Source organism: Lutra lutra, chromosome 1 (genome assembly GCF_902655055.1).
Source record: "Lutra lutra chromosome 1, mLutLut1.2, whole genome shotgun sequence".
NCBI lineage: Eukaryota > Metazoa > Chordata > Mammalia > Carnivora > Mustelidae > Lutra > Lutra lutra.
In genome coordinates, this window is record NC_062278.1 from 219,638,807 (window position 1) to 219,659,799 (window position 20,993).

Here is a 20,993-nt window from a genome sequence, read left to right on the forward strand (position 1 = left end):
GCAGGGGAAGCCCTGGCACTGTATTAGCCCAAAGAGGGGTGCCTTGACCCAACCCAGAAAATGTGGGAGGCTTCCTGGAGGTGGTGTCTTCTCGACGAGAGCAGAAAGAACAGGAATCAGTCCTGTGAAAAGGAAGAGTGACCCTGGCACCTAAAACAGCACAGGCAAAGGTCTGGTCTGGCATCCAGTGGGTGCTTAATAAGTGTACATAAAGTCCTTGTCCCCCAGTCAGAACCTGTCCCCTCCAAGAAGGGGCCTCAGTTTCATCCCAGCCTCCTCAGTCCCCCAACGCCTGGGCCCGGGCGCTTCTCCAGCCGCCTTCAGGGAGCCTGGGCTCTGCCAAGGACTGCCAGCTTAGCGAGGCCGGCCGGTGCCAGCCTCCTCGGCCCTGCTTGGCTGCCGCCCCACGTAAGCACCAGCAGAGGCCTCCTCCCACCCATCCAGACAGCATCCATCTGTGTTGTCTAAGGGGGAGTTGGCCAGATGGGGAAACTGAGGCTCAGGGGTGGGGGGTGGGGTGGAGTCAGCGGCTCCTGGCACAAATCCTGAGCACACACGCTGTGCCAGGCTCCAGGCCACTTTCCTTCTGCACGAACCCCTTGCCTCTCGAGCCAGGCTCCTGTCCGATATCCCCATTTTCCGGAAGAAGAAATTGAGTCTGTGAAAGGTGTGGTTTGCCCGGGGCCACACACCCAGCCGCTCGCTCCTGCACTGTTTTTAACTGGCTCTCACTTTGAATTCTGCCTTCTGCTGGCCTCTACCTCCCCAGTGTGGGTCACAGCTCCAGCTGTTCCTTCAACAATATGCATAGGCCCCCTTCTCACCTAGGTCTTCACTGGGGAGCCTAGACACAGCCATGACTGAGATGGATCCAGGCCCCACCTGCATAGGGCGCCCACTCCTCCCCCGGTGTGGGGGAGGGACCGTGATGAGTTGGGGGGAGGTAGAGGTGCTGTGAGGGCCCCAGCCTGCAGGGTCGGGGAAGGCTTCTCGAATAGGGGGCATCTACCTCAAGACATGAAGGACAGAACGGAAGCAATTTGGCAAGAGGTGGAAGAGTGTTCAAGGGGGAGGGAACAGCATGTTCAAGGAGCCAGAGTCCTAAAAGGCACAAAGGCTCTTAACCTAAATGGACATAACTCCTGCCTCAACACACATGCACATTTTTGGTTATAACAAGTAATGACACCTCAAGTCTGTAACAACACTCTCTTCAGCCTTCCAAGAGTGCGTGGCCTCAGCTATTCTAGAAGACAAATGGAAGTAGGTCCTATTATGAACAATCCCATTTTTCAGATAAGGAATTTGAGGCCCAGAGAGGTTTAAGTGGCTTGCCCCAGGGCAAACAGCTTAGAAGGGACAAAGCTGGGGGCTGAACTCTAGAAGCCTACCTTTGGAGGCTGTTGGCATCATCATCCTGGAGAACGGTTGAATTGAAGGAGTGAATGGTGGAATGAGAGGCAGAGTGATCCCCTCCTTCCAGGCCAGGTTTCTCAGGACACCCAGCACCCCTGGCTCTGTCCCAGATCCTCCTCCCAACCTCATTTGGTGGGTGCCAATCCTCTCCAATGTGAGCTGAGGACGCTGTGCTCTTCACCTCCTCTGCTCCACACACTCTGCTCCTCATGATACAACCAATAAGGAGCGGGTTCCAAGGAACTTATTGTCACTCTCAGCGGCTACTGGAGGCCACTGCAGAAATGGTGGAGGCTGCAAGGAGGCTGAGTGCCAAGTTCTCACCGTGATGGCATCTGGAAGAGGGGTGAGAGGCTCTGATTCATCCCTGGGTCCTCCTTCCTTCCTCTTCCTCTGGCCCCACCTCTTCTCCATGCCCTGCCCTCTTCTTTACCCACCCCTCCCAGCCTCCCAGCCAGGCCCAGGAGGGGAGGACGTTTTTAGGAACAGATGGCTGCCTTCCTCGCCCAGCATTCTGTCAGTTAATTAACGCCGCCTGTAATTAAACTTCCCACAAATTAGCTGTCAGCTACGCTAAAGGGAACCGTCCCTCTCAAATGCCACCTTGACTTGCTGAATTGTGAGCCTTGTCGACAAAATAATTAAAGGCAGAGGGAGGAAACCAAAATTTGGAGCCTTTTCCCCCTAATATCTCTATCTGTGTCCATGGCTACACACTCCCATCCAGGACTTGGGGACACAACCAGGCTGTTTCCTGAGTTGCCATGAATTAATGCCCTCCATTGTGGAAGGAATTATTACTGAGCTCCTACTGTGTGCCAGGCACTGTGCTAGGATCTGGGGACCCAATGGTGACCGAGATAAACACTGTCACTGCTTTCTCAATGCTTCCATCTTTGGCATACATTTTTTTTAAAGGGAAGGAAATAAACGAAATTATCAAAGCTGGGGGAAGAACACTCAAGGAGAAGGGACAGTCAGTGCAAAGGTCCTGAGGCGGGACCAGGTGGAGACTGATGGGGGGGATAAGTGGGTAGATTTGGGATTGATTCTGCAGGCAGAGGCAACAGGGTTGGTGATCTATATAGGGGGAGGGTAAAAGAAAGGGAAAGAAAGGAGATACACCCAGGAAGCAGAAGAAATGGAAAGTTGATCCACAAAGTTGCTGGATTTCCAGAGTGAAGTCTTTTTCAAAAAAGAGAAGTCTTCAGCCTCAGACAGCCCATTGTCAAAGCCAGGGGAGCATGCTTGGATAGAGTGAGGCCCCCCCAGCTGCAGCCCCCCAGCCTCCCCTTAGTGGGGTGTCTCCCTGGTATCAAGCATGGGGGCAAATGCTGTCCACACCTGTTAGAACATAATGAGGTCCTGACAGCTGTCAAGCTGAGCCCCAAGGAGACTCCACGGGAGAACATCGATGTGCCTGCCAATGTCCAGGCTGGAGAGGCTCGAGCCCCCGCTCCCTGGGGTCCAAAGAAGGTTCAGGGAGCTTCGCCTGGAAGTCAGGAAAGCAATCATGGACCTCGGCATTCTTGCCTTTCCCAGGACACTCTGCATCCCCAAAGGACAGACTTCAAGCCCTTGAAGCACCTCAGGGCCTTGGCAGAAGCTCTTCCTTCCCTCCCTGCTTTCTTAACCTTCAGATCTTTTCTCAGGTAACATCTCCTCCAGGAAGCCTCGCTGATGCCCCAGCCTGAGTCCTCTGGGCGGGTTTGGTCACTGTGGTGTCAGAGAGTGGGTGACGTGCAGGGGGCTCAAATATATATTATTTAAGACTAAATACTAATAGAGCTTCTCTGAAGCCTTTGGGGCCAGCTATGTTTTGGAATTCTGAATATCCTAGATTTTAAGACACTGACAAGAGTCACTCAACAGATATACTGTGTCGTACTCCCAACAGGGCCTGGGCTGCCCAATCCCCTCTCCTGGTCAAACAGCACCAATACGACGGGAAGAGTCACAATAAATGGGACAAAGGGAAACCGTATGGGTTACACCTCAATCAAGGCTCAGAAATAGGAGCGCCCCGAAGCCCGTCTTGCAGGGGCTCGCCTCCGCTGCCAACGGCGGGAAAGGCAAAATGGTACAGCCACTGGCAAAGACGGTTTGGCAGTTTCTGAAAAAGTTAAACACACACACCTACCATATGACCCAGCCATCCTCCTCCTGAGTGTTTGCCCAAGAGAAACGAAAGCATATGTCCAGACGAAGACGAGTGTGACAATGTTCCTAGCAGCTTGATGTGGAAGAACCAAACACAAGACACAACCCAAACGCCCATGAGCCCTGGTCTGTCCGCGCACAGCAGGACAGCAACGACAGGGAACGGGCGACTCAGACATGTCACAAACCTGGAGCAAAAGAAGCCGGCTTCCCAAGACCGTGTCCTATGTGATTCTATTTACATCCATTTTTAAAATAGGCAAGGTAATCTGTGATGACGGAGTCTGAGAGCTACCTGGGTGGGGGGCGGTTTACCTGGGTGTGGGGTGGGGGGGATTTTTCCCTGGGAACCCCCACCTCCACCCCAAGCCTTCTGGGTGGTGGAATGTTCTATACAGAGTCCCAACTAGGGTAAGTTGGCGGGAGGTACGGTTCTCGATGACAGACTTCAAGGAAGCACCAAAAAAAAAAAAAAATCAACAATCAAGGTAAGTAATATTTAACGGCAATATTTTTAAAAATTGAAATTGACGCCAAAAAAAAAAAATTCCGGGGTGAACAAAATATCAGAATTCCACATCAAGACAGGATCCCACCTTGCATTTGTACCGATCAGTTCCACTCCCCACTCCCCACTTCGGGGCACTGGCCGCCAGGATCTTGGGTGGTCAGGTAAAGCTGCACACTTCAGTTGTGTGCATCTGCGGTGTGGACGCTAAGCCTCAATAAAGCAAGGAAAAAAGGCAGATGAGACTTTATCTAACCTCGAGAACGCCTAAAATTAAAAAAAAAAAAAAGGCCCAGTATTATGGCTGGGGAGGAAGGGGGATACAGGAGGAAGAAATAAGTGTATAAAAGAATGAGTGGTGTGTGTGTGTGTGTGTGTGTGTGTGTGTGTATTGGGGGCAGAGGTGTCAAATGTTTGTTGAATGAATACAGCAGTGAATAAAAAGGCACACCCCCCAGCGCGTGGGGAGCTCCCAGTAAATAAACAAGTGAACGTGATAATTAAGGGGAAAGCCCCTCCTGCCTCCCCCTCCTCCGTCTCCACCGTCCCTGCCAACCCCTTGGCAGCCTCAGACCCGCAGACGGCACGGCCCAGCTGCCAACACACGTGGCCGCTGCCGACCCTCTCCACCCTTGGTGAGCCCCGGAGGACCGGGGCCTGGGCGCGATTTCGTCCCCGCGGGCCCCGGGCTCGTAGACAGTGGACACTCAATGAATGTGCAATTATCCAGAAAGGTCGATCAAAACTCTGGGGTGTTTTGATTGCTGGGGGGTGTGTGTGTGGGGGGGAATCTTCCATCCTTCCTTCCTTCCAGCCCAGACCGGATTGCTGGGCGCCCCTGTGGCCCCGAGGGGGAGCGCAGGGGTCTCTAGGTCTAGCATGAGAGAAGGGCAAGGGCAGGTAGGGGTCCCACGGTCAGGAGAGGGTGCAGGTGCCTAGGTGCCACCTCAGGGCGGTGTCAGAGGCTGTAGGGGACCCCTTCCCGCGCCGCACACGGGCACCGCCTTCCAGGGGGCGAGGAGAGACCCGCCTCCAGGCCAGCCAATGGGAACGCGGCTGAGGCGCATTACCTCATCAGGCGGCACGGCCATTGGCTGCGGGATCCCGGGGTGGGCGCCGGACTCTGCTCTCGGGGACCTGCTGGAGGTTGCTGGGGCTTTCTGGGAGGGACGTAGGGGGCCGAGGAGAGGAGAGGGGAGGAGATGGGCGGGAGCGCGTGGGTGAGGAATTTGCAGTATCTGCCGGGCTGTGAGTGTGTCTTTATGAAAAGCGCATTGCCCTTTCCTCGGGGTCGCCCTCCCCGGTCTTCCTGAGGCCGACTTTAGGGAGAAAGCAGGAAGGGGAAGGGGAGGATCCTTTCCACTAAATTAGAACACCCCCCCCCCAAGTTAGGAGCCCCCTCCCCCATACACAACACACATTGTCTGCATGGCAACGTGGATGGCACCCCCGCCCCTGGGTCAAACAGAACCTCAGTTCGCACGTCTGTCTGAGACACCACCATTCATTCGTCCCACAGAGTTCGGGGGGCACCCTCCAGCCACAGACAGCCTCGGAGCACCCGCAGGCGGCAGGTCCCCTGCCTCGCTCTCAGAGCCTCAGGTCCCAACTGCGTGAAATGGGGTTGATAAAGGTCCCCCTTTTACAGGGAGGTGCTGTAAAGATTCGTTCAGTCAACAAGCACATATTGACTACTTACTGTATACTGGGCCCTGTGCAGTATCCTGTGGACGCGCGGAGATCCAGGCAGGCCTCAGCTCAGCTCTCTAGACCTTCAGTGAGGAAAACAAAGGTAAACAGGTAAGGATCCACTTGGGAGGACTGAGCGCTCTGAGGAAAATGAAAGCAAGGAAGAAGATGGAAGGAGAGAGTGGGATGCTACTCGAGCCCAGTGATCAAGAAGGGCTCACTGAAGAGGTGATGCTCGGGCTGAATAAAAAGAAGCTATGAGAAGATCTGGAGGATTAGCATTCCAGGCAGAGGGACCAGCATGTGCAAAGGCCCTGAGGCAGGACAGCGCCTGGCTTGTTGCCAGAACAGCGGAGAGGCCTGTATGGCTGGAGCAGAGTGAGCCAAGGGTAGAGAGAGAGAAGGGGAGGACAGGGAGGAGACTGACGCAGGTAACCCAGGGCCTTGGTTGGGAGGGAGGTGGTTGGTGGGGAGGACTTGGGCTTTTTACTTACCAGAAGTGAGAGCTCTGGCGGTTTGTGGGCAGAAGAGGACGTGACGTGACCCAGGTGTTCACTGGCGCCCTCTGGTGGCCGCTGCGGGGAGGACAGACTGGGGGGCGGGTGCTAGGTCGGGAACCAGGGTACCAGGGTGGAGGAGACTGTGCTGGTCCCCGTGAGTGATGATGGAGCCGACCAGGGCTGGAGCCACGGGGGCGGTGATAAGTGAATGAGATAAAGGTATATTTTGGAGTCAAGAGATTTCATTCCACAAATGCTGGGTTGCAGGGAGGCCGAATTTTGGTCCTGGCACATGACTGGGCCCATAGTAGCTGCTCAGGTGTGCCCCCCCAAGCGAGATGAGTAACACACTGCTCCCCGATCTCCAGGGTCCTCCTACCTTCCTGGCTGAGAACCCTAACTCTGCAATTCCGGTCTCCACCTGACCCCAAAGTCCCCACCAGGTCCCTCAGGGTGGTTCTCAGCCCTACCTTACATACCTTTGGGACTGGGAAGTTCCCTCTTTTTGAGCAAGTCAAAGATCTTATGACTGAGCCCCACATTGGCCTCCATTGGCAGGAATATCTTTTTTTTTTTTTTAAGGGATATCTTTTAAAATAAAATCTGAGCTGGACCCCATCACTCTCAGAACAACGAGGTCTTCTCAGCGTGCCTTAAAAGGTCCCGCGTGGTCTGGCTCGCACAGCACTCAGCGCTGTCTACATATTTCCTTCCCAGCCTTTGCACAAGCTGTTCCCTCTGCTTGGAAAGCCCTTCTCCCTTCCTTCTTCCCCTGCCTGCCTCATCTCAGCAGTTGGCATCTGCTCCAGGAAGCCTTCCCCCAGCCCCTGGAGAGAGTTAAAGAATCATCTCTCCCCTGGCTACATTGTATCCCCACTCTTCCCAGCCCCGGCAGATCGGCAGATCGGACTTCCCACTCGCCAGGGCCGGCCTCTGGGCTGGTGGCTGTCTGCAGGGCTCCGGAGCTCACCAGCCAAGACCAACGTGGCAACTGCTCTCCCCAGAGCTGCCCCTCGGGCTTTCCCTGGGGGCATCTTAGTTTAAAACCCTCCCCTCCCACAGGCTCCCGCAGGCTCCACCCCCCCACCCCCACTCCCACCCCACCCCCACACACAGCCACAGCGGAGCCCCCTTTGAAGAATGATTGACTAACAGCTATTAGATTAATGGGCAAGGCGCGTTTTCATTTCTGCTGTCTCTACAAACTAAGTGTTCCCGTGTAATTACAATTAAGGACATGTTGGCGTGTGCCGGCTCCTGGCTTCCCGGCCGCCCTCCCCCTCGCACAGGCTCTCTGCCGGCTCCCTGCCCCTTTTGTGCCTTGGCTTTGGCCTTCCCTCGCTGGGTTTTCTTCCCACCTTCTTCCTTCTCCCCACCTTTCTGCCCTGAGAGCTTTCTCCTCTCTTCCTCTTTCTGTCTCTCTCCCTCCAGGTTCTGTCTCTCTCCGGTTTGCCCCTTTCTCTATTTCACAATTTCCTCGGGCTTTCCATCTCTCTCCCAATTTGTTCCCATCCCTTTCCTTTCTCGCTTGTCTCGCTGCGTCTGTCTCTTGATCTCTCATCCTTTTGCTTGCTTGCTTTGTCCATTTTTGCCAATAAGTCGAGAGTCCTTTTCCCTCCTTTTTAGCGATGCCTGACCTGAGTCAGTGAGTGCACCTAGACCCAGACGCCTTAGGACCCAGGCCTCCTGGGGACAGGTCTCGGTTTGGAGGCCTGAGGGCGGGTTTCTCTTTCCCCATCTGTGAAAGGGAAAGCTGAGGGGGGAGCCAGGGGTGCTGGTCTCCAGGCTGTGGATCCAAGGCCCTGGCCTGTGCCCCACGTAGGTGGGCAATCCTGGGGGAATGGCAGGAGGAGTTTTCTTCCTGCCTGTGAGGCTCAAGGCCAGAGGTGAGCTTCCCAGGACAGAGGGCAGGTTGTACTACGGATTTGTCAGCGCTTTCCCTGGTGCACTAGGACGCAGGCTGGATAACTTTTGATAGAGGCAAGGCGGGGTTTCCATGAGGAATCTCATGCCCTCTGATCCTTTCTGTATCCAAGACTCTCCCTGACCTGTCTAGCCTTAATACCAGGTCAGTGTCCAGTCCCCAGTACATTCCAGACTGGGTCCCATTTCCACTCCTTTGCTTAGGTCGGTCCACCCCACCCCCTCACTCCCCTCAGGCCAGGCCATCCTTCCCTTTCCTTCCCGGCCCTATGCAGGACTCAAGCCTGACACTTCTTTTTTGTCTCCCCCGCAGTGACCTAACACAGTTTGCAACTCCCATCGGAGGGCAACGTCTACTAAGGATGACCCTTGCCATCTTCGTCATCATCATCATCCCGGCATTTCCTGGACATTCAGAATGTGCCAGGCATCCTGCTAAGGGTCTGACCTGAATCCTCTCAGATAATCCATTATTCACCAGTCTTCTAAGACCAACACAACCACTGTACCCATTTCACAATGCATACACTGAGGCACAGAGAGCCTGGGCTACTTGGCTCAAGGTCATATAACCAGTGAGTGGCAAAGCTGGGATTGGAACCCAGGTCTGGGTGACTCCAGACTCACCCCCGCCCCACTGCCCCACCGGATGTGAATGTCAAAACTCAATTCAGCGTCTCCTCGCCACCCCCCTTGTGGCTGAAACTGGGTTCCCAGACGACAAACGCAGGCTGTCAGCGGCTCCTCTGGCCTCTGATAAATCGAGAGAATTAAAATCCATTTAGAGGGAAATCTCTAAATAGGTCTGTGTTGTGTTTTGTGTGTGTGTTTTTTTTCCCTGTCTTTTTTTCCCCCTGCTGTCTCCAGCTGGGTAATGTATTCTAGGAGCAGAACTGAATCTGACTTAATTGAATTTAAAAGCCGGTATTACATCTGCACCTTGTAAGGGAAAGTGGGTGGAGGGATGGCTTGCTGCTGAGAACGGTCCCGGCATCTCTGATCTGTGCACCGAGGAAGGGGTGTTAGTCCCCGTTTGGGGTTCCTTGCATGGGGGCTCCCCAGGCTGGACCATAAAGGGTGGGCTTTGGAGAGAAGAAGCCTCCAGACTTGCAGATAAGGTGGGTCCCCAGGGCCTCCGGAGAATGGGTACAGTGATCCCCACAGCCATGGGGCCAAAAGGAAGCTGTTACTGGCACCGCCCACGCCCCCCCCCCCCCCGCCTCCTGTCAGCCCCACTTCCAGAACACACCCCCAGACGCCCACTTCTCACCCTCTCCCCTGTCTCCACTCTGGTCTGGCTTGTACTCACTGCTCCATCCCGGATCTTCCGCAGCAGCCAAAATGGTTTTTTTCCCCCCTTCTTCTTCTTTTTTAATTGTAGCTCTTTTTAAAAAATGTGGTAAAATATACATAACATAAAACTTACCATCTTCACCATTTCTAAGGGTACAATTCCGTGGCATTAAGTACATTTACAATGTTGTATAACCATCCCCACTATTTCCAAAAAATTTTTATCACCCCAAACAGACACTCTGTACCCATTAAGCGGTAACTCCACCGTGTGAAATCACACAATTTTTGTCCTTTTGTGGGGGAAAAAAAAAAGGCTTATTTCACTCGAGCATAATGTTTTCAAGGTTCCTCCAAGTCATACCATGTACCGGTACTCCGCTCTTTTTTTAGGCTGAATAATACCGCACCGTCTGGAGGGACCCTATTTTGCTCATCCATTCAGCCTTCAGTGGACACCAGGGTTGTTTCCCGGTCCTGGCTCTTGTGAATTGTGCTGCTGTGAACATGGGTTACAAATATTTATTTGAGTTGTTGCTTTCAGTTCTTCTGGGGATATACCTAAGGGCAGAATTGCTACGTCTATAAGATGATTCTATGCCCAAATGATTTTTAACAAATGTCACTCCCTCCCCCCTTCCAAATCCGTCAGTGGCTTCCTAGTGTTTACAGGAAAGTCGAAACACCCTCCCATGGCCCTCAAGGTGCTGCCAACGTTCCAAGCCTCATTTCTTGTTACTCTCCGGTCACACCAAATGACCCTCACTTGCCCCTGGGCCTTTGCACATGCTGTTTCGTCTCCCCAGAGCCCTCTTCCCAAATTTGTATTTTTTTTAAAGATTTTATTTATTTATTTGACAGACAGAGATCACAGTAGGCAGAGAGGCAGGTAGAGAGAGAGAGGAGGAAGCAGGCTCCCTGCTGAGCAGAGAGCCCGATGTGGGACTCGATCCCAGGACCCTGAGATCATGACCTGAGCCGAAGGCAGAGGCTTAACCCACTGAGCCACCCAGGCGCCCCCAAATTTGTATTTTGATCTGACATCTAATTTTTCCTCTGCCTTCAGCTCTCAGTTTTTTCTGTCTCTAGGAAGTCCTCTCTGATCTCCCCGGCTGGATCAGGAAGCCCCTCTTCATTCTCAGAGCTGCGTGAGCAACCTCGTCTTGGCCCTGGTCATGGGACACAGGTGACCTGTCTGTCTGTCTTGGTCACTGCTGGGGATGCACCCAGTAGGTGCCCAATACTTGCTGGCTGAACATTGCCATGATTCTTTCTCTTGTCCTGCAGACCCCACGCCCTTGAGAAATGAGACACAGCCACTTCCAACTTCTTCCAACTAATGGCAGATTTCAAACGGTATCTTAGGCTGTCGATGAGAAACAGATCCAATCAATATGCTTGTTTTTCGTCCTGCGGTGCATCTGTGATAGATGGGCAGGCGGGTGGGAGCGCTATTAAGCTGGGAGAATTTTCTATATGTTCCAGGCTCTGGGTAGACTTTCTTCAAAAAGCTATCTGGCCCCAACTCAAAATGAGAGAGTCATTAAGCACGCACACACACACACACACGTGCACACACACGTGTGCACACACATTGCAGGAGAGCGTCTTGTTCTCAGCTGGTGGGGGAGGGACCCACAATTAATACACACTGCAAATGTCGCCGTCTGTGTGTGCAGACAGCAAGGTCCACGGCTGACGGGGAGCAAGATGCGCTGGTTTTCTTTTTGTTGTTGTTGTTGTTTTCCCCCCAAAAGCGTGTCAAAGTTCTCTCCGGAAGTGCTGGCAGTTGAGTCGGGGATGAGAGATTTTCCCTGGAGCTCTGAGTTTGGGTCGCCTGCAAGAGGGCCCTGAGGGGAGGATTTGGGGGCAAAGAGAACACGTGGGAGGGGACCCCAGGAGGGGTAGCGGGAAGTGAGCGAAGGAAGGGAGGAGCCAATGTTCATGATCATGAGCAAGTGATCGAGGAGGGCAACTGGGGCTCCGTCCCCCTGGGAGCCCCGGGGAGACAGTGAAGTGTGCACGTGAGCTGCCGTTCCTGAGGGGGTATTTAACCCCCAGCACCTGTCCCTCACTGGCCCAGGGCTGCCTCCTGAGGCTGAAGCTCCCTGATCCTTCCTGCCTCCCTTGCACCCAGCCCGAGAAAGCCTCAGCTAGTGAGTGACAAGTGACGGCAGAAGGATGCTGCCAGCAGGGACCTCGATGTGCGTGCTGAGGCTTGTGGATGGGGCACTCACAGCATCTGCTAGGCACGGGGGTGTTCTCTATTTCCAATCGCCTTCATTCGTTCCAGAAGATTTATGAAGCTTCTGCTGGGTGCCAGGTGCTGTGTTGGCAACTGGGGACAGTGGTGAACAGGACAGACCCAGGTCTTGTCTCCTGGAATTCAAGGACACATACCCAGGCAGCTGAGACAACTCAGAGGCTCCTCCTCTCCCAGCACTGGGTAGGGGGTCAGGGGACACTTTATGGAGGGAAGGCATTTAAAGATGTGTTAGATGAATAAGAAGGAGGGGCGGGGCAAGGAAGAGTGGAGTCCCTAGGCTGGAGGCATTTTGACAAACAATTTGGACTTTTTCTTGACGGCACTGGGGAGCCATGGAGAGCTATAGAGGCATGGACAGGAAGGATCAGGAAGAGGAGCTGGTGTGGGTGATTGAAGTGATGCACTGGGGACTGGGTAGTTTGTACCTGGTGGACATCCCAGAGGAGGTGTCCCAGGGGCACTGGCTCTGTGGCCAAATCTGGTTGGAGATGGAGGTCAGGGTATTGTCAGAAGCCGCAGAAACACGTTTCTGAATTTAGGCTGTCCAGGAAAAAGGCCAGAGCATTAAATAATAACCCATCAATTAATGATAATGATAATAACAATACATCAAGTTCTTTTTTTCTTTCCCAGGAGTAAATATTAGAAGCCCCATCCTCTGGCTTTGTGCACTGAACCCGCAGCCTCACTATTCCCTAACGAGAACCCGATGAGCCCTGGAAACCCTTCAAACCTCTCCAGCGGCGTCCTGCGGCCACGTGGCCACAGCTGACCCAATCAGGAGGCCATAGGACGAGGCTTCCGTGATTGGCTGAAATCATCTAAGCCTGCCCTGTAGTTGGGGGTGGGGCCAATTAAACCACAGCACTGCAAGGTGGGAAAGGTGCAGATTGGTTAAGGTAACACTCTGCTCGGCAGACCTCAGGGACCTAACGCGACAGACGGCTGTTGCGCGTTTAAGGTGCAAACAGGTGTCCCGGCTTAGCAAGCAGCTTTTCTCTACCCGCTGACTCAGGAACTAGCCACCTCTGTCTGGTGGCTCCTCCATCTTTGACGTGGAAAGAGCTCGGCCAGGACTGGAAGTGACGGAGTCATCACTTCCACCCACATTCCACTGGCGAAATTCCACTGCCCCGACGGAAGGGGTGCTGGGAATGTGGTCTGCTGTGTGAGTACAAGGAGGAGGATACGGATGTAGCCAAGTTCTGAAGGTCTGTAACATGCGGTACAGCCCCCAGGCGGGGGCAACTCCTGGGTGCTGCTGTCTCCTGAAGGTGGGGAGAAGCAGGTTGGTTGGCGAAGGCCACATGTGTCCACCAGGATGACCCTTGCCACTAAACAGTGTAGTGAAATTCTCTGATCCGTCTCACGATGTTGCTCAAAGGGTGGAAAATGTCCTCACTAGCTGAGAAGCTCCTGTTAGGTAAGAATGAGATTTGTCTTGGTCACGATTGTGTCTCCATATCCTAGAACAGTTCCTAGTGTACAGTAATTGCGAGATGTATATTTACTGAGTGGATGAATGGGTGGCTGAGTGGGAAGGCAGGTAGGTAGGTGGATGGGTGGATAGATGGTGAATGGATGGGTGTAAAGTAGATGGGTGGGTGGATGGATGGATCGGTGGGTGGTTGGATGGATGGATGGATGGATGGGTTGGTGGATGGATGGATGGGTGAGTGGTTGGATGGATGGGTGGGTGGTTGGATGGGTGGATGGCTGGGTGGGTGGTTGGATGGATGGCTGGGTGGATGAATGGCTGGGTGGATGGATGGCTGGGTGGATGGATGGATGGATGGGTGGGTGGTTGGAAAAATGGATGAATGAGTAGATGGGTGGATCTTTTTATGAGTGAAACCATCTCTTCTCTGTGTTTCGGCTGCAGTGATAACAGCAGTAGACAAGAATAGTATGAACCCCCAAGTAGATCCCTGCCCATAATTCTAGAATTCTAGGGTATCAGGACCCTTGTCTGTCTTGGAGATGGACACCAGGTTGGTTGGTAACCACGACATGGTTTTAAGTTACATGTAAAACTTGAACTCCCCTAACTCTCATGGCGAGAGAGTTCTTCCTTTCACTTCTTTTTGAAGGAGAAAGTCTTAATTGAGTGCTAATTGGTCTTTAACACCTCTTTGATACCTGGGACTCTCCCTTCTTGGACAAAGAAGAGCAAACCCCAGTGCACAGCCCTAGAGACAACCGTCTATAGTCAGAAATTAATAATATGATTTAGTTTTTATTGAGTTAACTTCTACTTATGGTCATTGATGCTGGCTTTTCATTTACAGTCATGATAAACAATTTCTTTTTAAATAGATTTAGGATTTTAAGAAGTGGGTCAATTTGAAGGAAAATATTCAGGAAATAATAGCTTCGGAGGTGGAAAGGTGGTAAGATGGACTACGCTTTGAGAATCCTGAGGTGTGGGTAGTCTCACAGTTGCTGTGTGGCCTGGAGAAGTTCGCTGCACCTCTCTGATGCCCAGTTTTCTCATCCAAAAAACGCTTTCAATCCTCCTGATGTCCTGGGATCGTTTTATTGATTAGGCGAGCTAGCACAGGAGTGACCCTGGAAATCCGTCCTTCCCCTCTCTGGGTCTTGTTTCCTCTCCCAGCCTTAGAAAAAAAGCAGGGGATGAAAATTTTCTCCTGGGGTGAAGGAGAGCAAAAAAAACCTCTTACCTGTCCAGACCTTTGGGAGATTTGGGGGTGTCTTTCATTGGGGGGAATATGCTGTGTTTAACTTATTCTCAGGAAAATTTCTGTAGCCCATCACCTGTGCTGGTTTTCTTCTCTGGAGAGTACGAGCCTGTGGGACAGAGGCAATGCCTCCCTGGACACACTTTCCACCTGCTCCGCAGTGTCCCTGGGGAGAGACTTGGATAGAGGGCCGCCCTGGGGGGTCTGCCCAGAATGAGACTTGGGTCCACCAGAGTGTGTGGAGCCTTATGACAGGGTGGGAACGCCTGACCTTTCTCCTGAGTCGGGCTGTGTCCTCCCGTCCCCCACCCTCCCACCCTCCCACCCCGAACCTGACCGGTGTGTTTTCCCTCGATGACATTTGGAATCTTTTAATAGTTGTCACATTAGCATACATTTGCATATCTTATGCTAATCAGGCTATTTATTTTTGAAAAAGCACTTTGACTTGTGGGGCCCTTTCTCACCAGGGATCTCACGGTGTCTTTCCTGGAGACTGGCTGCTTCCCCTGGGGGGGAGGCTGCACCGGCGAGACCCCAGGCAGGGGCGCCCACCTCATGGGTCACCCTGGGGAGAGGGGCGTGTTGCCGGGCTGGCCCTTGCGAGACCGGTGCGAGGGGAGACACTATTCTCGAGCCCATTTTGCAGGCAGGACTGCAGAGGCAGGATGGACATGGCATTGTTGGGGGGGGGGTCCCGGAAACAGCTCCCAGTCCTACACCACCTCTGGCTCCCGCTGGTCAGCCCCTCAGGCTGCAGCCCACAGCTCCGCCTCTTTCTCCTGCAGAACTCCTTCAAAGAGTCATCTACACTCGCTGTCTCCCCGCTCCCCACCACACACACACACATTGTCCCCTTCTCATACCTTCCCCTTTCCACCACTGAAATCCCTCTGGTCAAGGTCAGGGGTGGCCCAGTCTATCCTCCTGACACCACTCCTCTGCAGAGTCTGACCCCCCTCTCCCCAGGAACCCTGCACTTGCTGGCTTCCCTCCCATCTCTCCAGCCCCTCCTCCCTCTCCCCCTCCCACACCCCCCATGCTTCATTCCAGTGGGGTCCGCTCTGGGGCTCGACCCACCTCTATGTCCCCACTACACCCACAGCCTTGTCTCCAGCCCTGAGTTCCAGGCTTGGGGTCCAGCTGTCCCTCCATATCTCCACGTGGGGGGCTCCTAGGGAGCCTGCACTCAACACAGCTGCCCGGCCACGCATGCCCCCAGACCTGCTCTTCCTACAACCCCCTTCTTGGCTGAGGGCAGCCCCTTCCATGGAGCTGCTCAGTCTGGATCCTGGATACACCCTCCAGCCCCACATCTGCAGCAAACCTTGGCCTTCCACCTTTAAGAATGACCTGATGTGGGGCGCCTGGGTGGCTCAGTGGGTTAAAGCCTCTGCCTTCAGCTCAGGTCATGATCTCAGGGTCCTGGGATCAAGCCCCGCATCGGACTCTCTGCTCAGCAAGGAGCCTGCTTCCCCCCTCCCCTCTATCCCTGCCTCTCTGCCTACTTGTGATCTCTGTCTGTCAAATAAATAAATAAAACCTTAAAAAAAATAAAGTTTAAATAAATAATAATAAATAAAGGTGATTCTTTAAAGAATGACCTGATGTTCCCTCATTTCCCAGATTCCACCCTGCTTACTCCCTGCGGACTGCCTTGTCCTCATCTCTCACCCCAACACCCCTGCCTGCACTCTGGTCCAGCTGCCCTGTTCCTCCAATGAGCCCAATGCAGGCCTGCTCAGGGCCTTTGCTTTGGTTGTGCCTTTTGCCTGGAGTGATCTTCACATAAGTCTGTTCTGTTTCTTGTATCCCCAGCCTCCAAAATAGTGAGTGAGAACTCAGTGAACATCTTGCTCCCGAGTGAATGTGTCTGCAGAGACAAACAGCTCTGGACAAACATAAGCCCCAAAGTTGGAGATGGTAGGCGATGTCCGTGTTTTCTGAAGGATTATTTCTCTTTTCAAATTTTCACCACCAGAAATATAACTCCGGTGGGCGCTGAAACAAAACATCTCAGGGCTGTTTGGAGGCAGAGCACCGTGGTTGTGTGACGCTGAGCAGCTGTGAGCCTCCCTGACCCTCGGTTTTCTCATCGGAAATTGGGGATCATCCTAGCACCACCCCCAGAAAACCCCTTGAGAGCCAACCCTCTGTCTGGAAGAAAGAGTTGAAATCCAGTTTGGGAGGTGACATTTGCAAGGCATGAAGTTTCAACATTTTCAATAAAGAAAAACAAATCTGGGCCAAAGCTTTTTTCTGATTTATAGTAATTGCAAACCAGCAGTAGTTAATATAATTGTCCAGCGGAGGGGGCGGTGGGGGGCTCCACACGGGGTCCAATCAGCCCCGGATGGGATGTGGCCCCAGTCAGGTTAAGCAAACGCATTACTTTAATAACTTGAGGAGGCGGCTGGAGCCATTAGCGAGAGGGGAGAATAAATATTATCGCAAGAAACTCCAGAATCGGCAGTTTTATCACTGAGAATTGTCCCCGTGCTATTTACTTTCAATTTAGGTTTTAGGGAAAGAGGCTCTTGGCAAATTTTATGTATGAAGGAGAAGGACTGGATTTTGCAATCCGAGAGGAAAGGCTCCATGGTCCTGCTCTGACCCCCCGTGGCACCTTCCGGCCTGATCCCTCTTCACGTCTGAGCACTGGGTCCCAGGCTCAGGAACATTCTGGAAGTGCTGGAGCTTTCCCAATTGCTTCAGAGGCCAGGGGAGCACAGCAGCAAATATCTAGGGACTTGGTCTCACTTAGTTACAAGTGACTTTATGTATCCTCTGATCTGCTCTGTTTGTTTACTGATGGGGGAAACAGGCCCAGAACGGGGCGGTCATGAGCTACCTGACTCTGCTTGCCTCCGTCCTCTTGCCTTCTATACCTCCTCTCACCCAAGAGTCCACATTGGCTCCCTATGGTCTCCAAGGATAAAACCCTCTCAGGTCATATGTCATATTCAGAATATAATCCAAAATGGATTGTAGATCTACATGTGAAATGTAAAACCATGACATGTTTAGAAGAAAACCAATAAAATCCTCAGTGCCTGGAGTTAGAGAAAGACCAGACACGACACCAAAGGATGATCTATAAAGGAAAAAACTAGATCTTAGACTCCATCAAAATTAATAACTTCTGCTCTGACAAAGATACTGTTAAAAGGACAAAAACACAAGCTAGCTGCAGAATGGGATAAAACACTTGGAAGGATCCAACAAAGGATGTGTACCTAAAAAAATATACAAAAGACTCCCAAAACTCAACAGTAAGAAAACCAACAACCCAGCTGAAAAAAATGGACAGCAACAGGAACAGACATTTCACTGAAGGAGATATGCAGGTGGCAAATAAGTCCAGGAAAAGACGTTGAACATCATTTGCCAATAGGGAAATGCAAATTAATACCACACATGGCATGTTGCTGCATACCTGTCAAAATGGGTAAAATAAAAAATAGTGATAATGCCAAATGCTGGTGAAGATGCTGCAAAACTGTATCACTCATTCTGGTAAGAATGTAAAATGGTACTCTGGAAAGGAGTCTGATGAAGTTTCATTTTATTTCGTTTTGTTTCATTTTGTTTTACAAGGCTAAATGTGTGCTTGCCATGTGACCCAATGATCGCATTTTGGGGCACTTATTCTAGAGTAATGAAAATTTATGTTTATACAAAAACCTGCCCAAGAATGCTCAGGGTAGCTTCATCTGAAATCGCCAAAATCTGGAAACAACCCTGATGTCCTTCAAAAGGCTGGGGCGCCTGGGTGGCTCAGTGGGTTAAAGCCTCTGGCTTTGGCTCAGGTCATGATCCCAGGGTCCTGGGATTGAGCCCCGCATCGGGCTCTCTGCTCAGTGGGGAGCCTGCTTTGCTTCCTCCTCTCTCTCTCTCCGCCTGCCTCTCTACCTACTTGTGGTCTCTCTCTCTCTGTCAAATAAATAAATAAAATATTAAAAAAAAAAAAAAGGTGAATGGCTAAACCAGCTGGACTCCATCCATACCATGGAAGTACAACTCAGTAAAGAAAAAGAATGAGCTAGTCATAAATGCAATGATTTGGATGGGTCTCAAGGGAATCATACTGAATGAAAGAAGCCAGTGTCCAGATGTTACAGACTATATAGTTCATGTGTGCAGCATTCTTGAAGTAACAAAATTATAACACAGAGGACAGACAAGTACAGAGGGGAGGGAGGGAGGTGTCTGTGGCTACGTAGTGTAGCATCTGTTCTGTGTCTTGGTTACGATACTGGTCCCGTGAATCTACACACAGCATAACATGGGCCAGAAATACGCACGCATGCACGCACACACATGCACACGCGTGTGTGTGAGATAGGGGAGATTGGAAAAAACTTGATGGATTATATTCATGTTAGTTTCCTGTTTATGATGTTGTAAGATGTTGGCATTGGGGGAAACTGAGTAAAGTGAACATGAGATCTTTCTGTATTCATTTTCTCTTTGAAAAACACTTTTACTGAGCTAATTCATGTACCACGCAATTTCTCCATTCACAGTGTGCAATTCGGTGGTTTTTAGTACATTCGCTGTTAGGCGAACATCCTCATAACGTAATTTCAGAACACTTTCATCCCTCCCACCCAAAAAGAAACCCATTAGCAGTCATTCCCCACGTCTTCCTTGCTCCCATCCCCGGCAACCATCACTGACGCTCCATCTCCGAGGAATTGCACTCCTGGATATTTCGTGTGAATGAAACCAGACGCTGTGTGGTCTGGCTTTTTCCCTGAGCATAGTGTTTTCAAGGCTTGTCCACGCTGTGACAAGTATCAGAGCTTTGCTCCATTTTATGGCCAAATAAAATTCCATTGTGTGATGTACCACGTATTATCTATCCTTTTATCTATCGATGGGCGCTGGGGTTGTTTCCATTTTCTAGCTATTAGGAGCACTTGTGGATAAGAATTTGCATGGAGGGGTGCCTGGCGGGCTCAGTCAGCAGAGTGTGTGACTCTTGATCTTGGGGTTGTGGGTTCGAGCCCCACGTTGGGTGTAGAGATGACTTAAAATAAATAAATAAAATTTAAAAAGACTCTGCATAGACATACATTTTTATTTCTCTTGAATTTGTAGGAGTGGAATTACTAGATCGTCTGGTAACTCTTTGTTTAATATTTTGAGGAACTGCCAGACTGTGTTCCAAAGCCATTAACCCGATGGGAATGCCACCAGCATTAGCAGTGGCTGATGGTCCCTACTTCTGCATATCCTCATCGATACTTCTTATTGTCTATCATTTTTTTAAAAAATCAATCCTAGGAGGTATAAAGTGGCCCCATTGCACATTCGACTTGCGTTTCCCTAGAGACTAATCATTCTGATCATTGCGTGTGCTTGTGAGTCGTTTGCATATTTTCTTCGAAGAAATGTTTATTCAAATCCTCTGTTCCTGGGCGCCTGGGTGGCTCAGTGGGTTAAGCCTCTGCCTTCGGCTCAGGTCATGATCTCAGGGTCCTGGGATCGAGGCCCGCATCGGGCTCTCTGCTCAGCGGGGAGCCTGCTTCCTCCTCTCTCTCTCTATGCCTGCCTCTCTGCATACTTGTGATCTCTCTCTCTGTTTCAAATAAATAAATAAAATCTTTAAAAAAAAATCCTCTGTTCCTGTAAAGATTTGGATTATTGATTTTGCTTGGAATTTTGAGAGTTCCTTATGTACTCTGGATATAAGTCCCTTCTCTCCCCCCATTCTGTTAAGTTCTTTTCCTTTCTTGATGGCATCATTTGCAGCACAAAAATTTAAATTTTGGACATGATCCAATTCACCTGTTTTTTTCTTCTTTGGTCCCTGTGCTTTGGGTACCAGATCATTGCCGCACCCAACATCGTGAGCATTTGCTCCCATGTGTTTCTAAATTATTTTTTTTAATAACTGCATGTTGTACAATTTTCCCTAAATAAAAAGTTAAAAAAAAAAGAGAGAGAGAGAGAGGATGGGTGGGTGGCAAGTGACTCAAACTCTTCATCAAAGAGAATAGTAGATTGCAAATAAAAACATGAAAAAAAAGCTGAACATCATTAGCCTTTAGGGAAATTCAGACGTGAGCCATCAGCGGATACTATTGCTCACCCATGAGAGCGGCTAAGGAGCATCGACCATACCAAGTGTCGACAAAGATGTGAAGCGACCGGAACACTCGCCCGAGGCTGCCGGGAATGGCAGTGGCTCAGCCGCTCAGGAAAACCATTTGCCCGTTTCTCATGAAGGTGAACATACATTTGCATTTCAGCGCGAACTCAGTGACCCCGGTGAAACGAGAACTTACGTTCATTCAAAGACCTGTGTGTGGATGTTTACAGCATCTTTCTTCACAACTGCCCCAAACTGGAAACAACCAAAATGCTCTTCAGAGGATGAAAGGGTAAACAAGGTATGGTCCATCTGCACAACGGAAGTACTCGGTTGTAAAAAGGAATGATTACTGGTATGTGCAACGACGTGGTTGATTCTCCGTGGTGTTATGCTGAGCGCGAGAAGTCAGAGACAGGACACCTGGGAGGCTCAGTGGGCT